This window comes from Primulina huaijiensis, unplaced genomic scaffold, assembly GCF_012295235.1.
Source record: "Primulina huaijiensis isolate GDHJ02 unplaced genomic scaffold, ASM1229523v2 scaffold35907, whole genome shotgun sequence".
Taxonomy (NCBI): Eukaryota; Viridiplantae; Streptophyta; class Magnoliopsida; order Lamiales; family Gesneriaceae; genus Primulina; species Primulina huaijiensis.
In genome coordinates, this window is record NW_027358371.1 from 9,281 (window position 1) to 13,439 (window position 4,159).

At 41.6% G+C, this 4,159-nt stretch overlaps 1 pseudogene; it reads left to right on the top strand.

Moving 5' to 3' along the window:
* The window catches only part of LOC140968383 (uncharacterized), a 6,705-nt pseudogene extending 3,085 nt beyond the window's left edge, over nt 1-3,620 (top strand).
* Nucleotides 3,621-4,159: the final 539 nt, after the last annotated feature.

A 4,159-nucleotide genomic window follows, 5' to 3' on the forward strand; every position in this document is an offset into this window, starting at 1 on the left:
GCAATGCTTGTATGGGTCAGGTAAATGTTTTAAATGTGGAGCTACTGACCACATGTTGAAAGAATGCCCACAGTGGAAGCAGCCAACTCAGGGTAGGGTATTCGCCATGCATGCTCAGGAGGCGAACCCAGACACTACACTACTGACTGGTAAACTTTTCTACCTAAACTCAGTATTATTTTGACTTGCATGTGGAAATTTTTATTTGGGATTATTAGTGTGCTAGTATTATCTTGTGTGACTTGGGATATTGAGTCCTATTTTGCTTTGGGTTACTGTTAGTAATTCTGTGATATAAGTTTCGTGTGGTGCTTACGTCTCTCAGGAAATATTTTCATTAAGAGAATAGCTACACAGGCCTTGATAGACTCAGGAGCCACCCATTCATTCATCTCAGAGACGTTTGCTAGTCACTTGGATATCAAGACCATCGGCCTCGACGTGAATTATTCAGTGACAGTCCCATCAGGGGAAGAGCTGTTAGCTACTAGAGTAGTCAGAGATATCGATCTAGAATTGCATGGCCATTTAGTGTATGCAGATTTGATTCTGCTACCAATGCCAGAGTTCGATATTATTTTGGGAATGGACTGGCTTACTAAGAACAGAGTTCTGATTGATTTTCAGAAAAGATCAGTACTGATTAGACCGTTGGGAATGGAGCAGTTTTTATTTGAGCCATCCAGATGGAGGAGTTTTCCTCGCATGATCTCCTGCATGCAGGCGAGGAGACTGATTTCCGAGGGTTGTCAGGCTTTCTTAGCCAGCATGGCATCTGCACTTGAAGTACTCACTCCATCTTTAGCAGACGTACTAGTAGTCAGGGACTTCCAAGACGTCTTTCCAGATGACGTCACAGGCCTTCCACCAGATAGAGAGGTGGAGTTTGCCATTGATCTCATGCCAGGCACATTGCCAATCTCTAAGGCACCGTACAGATTAGCTCCAGCAGAAATGCTACAACTTAAGCAACAGATTCAGGAACTTTTAGACAAGGAATTTATCCGCTCGAGTTTCTCACCGTGGGGTGCGCCAGTGCTCTTTGTGAAAAAGAAGGATGGGAGCATGAGACTGTGCATCGATTACCGTGAGCTGAACAAGGTAACGATCAAGAATAAGTACCCGTTGCCTAGAATCGAAGATTTGTTTGATCAGTTTCAGGGAGCTACCATGTTCTCTAAGATAGATCTTCGATCAGGGTATCATCAGCTGAAAGTGAAGGATGCAGATGTCCACAAGACAGCTTTCAGGACCAGATATGGGCATTACGAGTTCTTAGTGATGCCATTTGGAGTGACAAATGCTCCAGCTATTTTCATGGATCTCATGAACAGAGTATTTTAGCCGTTCCTCGATCAGTTCGTCATAGTATTCATTGACGATATTCTTATATATTCGAAGAGCCATGAGGAGCATAGTCAGCATTTGAGAACAATGTTACAGGTTTTGCAGAGACACAAGTAGTATGCAAAATTCAGTAAGAGTGAATTTGGTTGGAGAAAATAGCATTTTTAGGACATATAATATCTAGCAGTGGTATTGAGGTGGATCCAGCTAAGGTGGTGACAGTTAAAGAATGGATTGAGCCGAAGAATGCATCAGAGATCCGCAGTTTCCTAGGCTTAGCAGGCTACTACAGAAAGTTTATTCAGGGATTTTCTTCGATAGCAGTGCCACTCACCTCATTGACCAAGAAGAATGTCAAATTCATATGGAGTGAAGAATGTCAGAAGAGCTTTGATACCTTGAAACAAGCTCTTATCACAGCGCCAGTGTTAGCCATGCCAGCAGGACAAGATAATTTTGTGTTGTACACCGATGCTTCTAAGCTCGGTTTGGGCGCAGTATTGATGCAGAATGGTCGGGTTATAGCTTATGCTTCCAGACAGTCAAAAGTGCATGAAAAGAATTATCCGACTCATGATCTCGAGTTAGCTGCCGTGGTCTTTGCTTTGAAGATTTGGAGACAGTATTTGTACGGCGAGAGATGCCAGATATTCACTGATCACAAGAGTCTAAAGTATTTCTTCACGCAAAAAGAACTTAACATGAGACAAAGACGGTGGTTGGAGTTAGTAAAAGATTATGATTGTGAAATTAGCTATCATCCAGGGAAAGCTAATGTTGTGGCAGATGCTTTGAGTAGAAAGGTAGCAATCTTAGCACAGCTGTCAGTGCAGAGATCTATTCAGTCTGAGATTCAAAGGTTTGACTTGGAAGTTTATCGCGAGGGCAGAGCTCCTACGCTGTCTAATCTGACGGTCCAATCTTCCTTGTTAGACCGTATTCGAGCAGGTCAGCCTTCAGATGAGCAGTTATTGAAATGGAGGCTGAAAGATGAAGCCAAGGGCAGTGTACTCTATTCAGTGTTCGATGGTATTGTGAGATACAGAGATAGAATGTGGGTGCCTAGTGTTGATTCAATTAGACATGATATTTTGTCAGAGGCACATGCATCTCCGTATTCTATTCATCCAGGAGGTACCAAGATGTACAAAGACCTACAGATTTTGTATTGGTGGCCAGGGATGAAGCGAGACATCTGCAGATTTGTGTCAGAATGCCTCACTTGTCAACAAGTGAAGGCAGAGCATCAGAGGCCAGCAGGAATGCTTAAGCCACTCCCTATTCCAGAGTGGAAATGGGAGAATATCACTATGGATTTTGTCGTTGGGTTGCCAAGATCAGTTAGGGGTTTTAATGCCATTTGGGTTATTGTGGACCGACTCACTAAGTCAGCACATTTATTACCGGTGAAAACGACTTTCTCCATGACTCAGTATGCAGAGCTTTATATCCGGGATATAGTCCGTTTGCACGGGATTCCAGTTTCGATTGTGTCCGACAGGGACCCGAGGTTCACATCGTCTTTCTGGAAGAGCTTACATGCAGCCATGGGGACGAAGTTGCTTTTCAGTACAGCGTTTCACCCGCAGACAGATGGTCAGTCTGAGCGCGTGATACAGATTTTGGAGGATTTGCTGAGAGCCTGTATGATTGATTTTCAGGGGACTTGGGAGTCGAAGTTACCTCTAGTGGAGTTTACCTACAACAACAGTTTTCAATCCTCTATAGGTATGGCTCCTTATGAAGCACTATATGGAAGAAAGTGCAGATCACCGATTCATTGGGATGAAGTCGGTGAGAGATCAGAACTTGGTCCAGAGATAGTTCAGCAGACTGCAGATGTGGTAGTCAAGATTCGTGACAGAATGAAGACCGCCCAGAGCCGTCAAAAGAGTTATGCTGACAAGAGAAGAAGGGATCTTGAGTTTGCCGTAGGTGATCATGTATTCGTCAAAATAGCACCTATGAAGGGTGTTATGAGATTTGGGAAGCGGGGCAAGCTTAGTCCGAGATTTATTGGACCGTTCGAAATTCTTGACAGAGTTGGAACTCTAGCTTATCGTGTTGCCTTACCGCCGAATTTGTCCGGAGTGCACAATGTGTTCCACGTTTCTATGTTGAGGAAGTATCTAGCTAATCCTTCGCATGTTCTGAGCCATGAGCCATTGCAGTTGACTCCAGATCTGTCTTATGAGGAAAGACCGATTCAAATCTTAGACAGGCAAGAGCGTAGGCTTCGGAACAAGATGACTAAGCTAGTCAAAGTCCAGTGACTGAATCAATCAGTGGAGGAGGACACTTGGGAAGCTGAAACAGACATGAGACTTCGCTACCCGGAGTTGTTCGGTAAGACTTAATTTCGAGGACGAAATTTTTATAAGTGGGGGAGAAACTGTAAAGCCCAAAAATCAGTATACGTAAAATCTATGCATTTATTTAATTTATGAAATTTCATTATTTTAATATTTATGTTTAATTGATCTACGTTAAAATGTTTTCTTGAGTTTTATGTTTCAGACGATTATTCGAGGCGGGATCGAGGAAAGGAGACCGGGATGATTTTTAGTGACTTTAATTGTGGTATTTTATTTTAAGTTAGGTTTGAGACATTTTAAATAATTTATGAATTTTTAATATTTTTAAAGCCTAATTTAAATATTAAGTCATTTTAGGATTTTTAAACTTTTAAAGTTTATCAATTAGGGGATTTTAGTAAATTTATTATGGGATTAGAATTTTATTAATTTGTTGATTTGTTAACATTTTTATTAGCATGATTTATTTATTTAAAAACACTTTATAATTACTAATT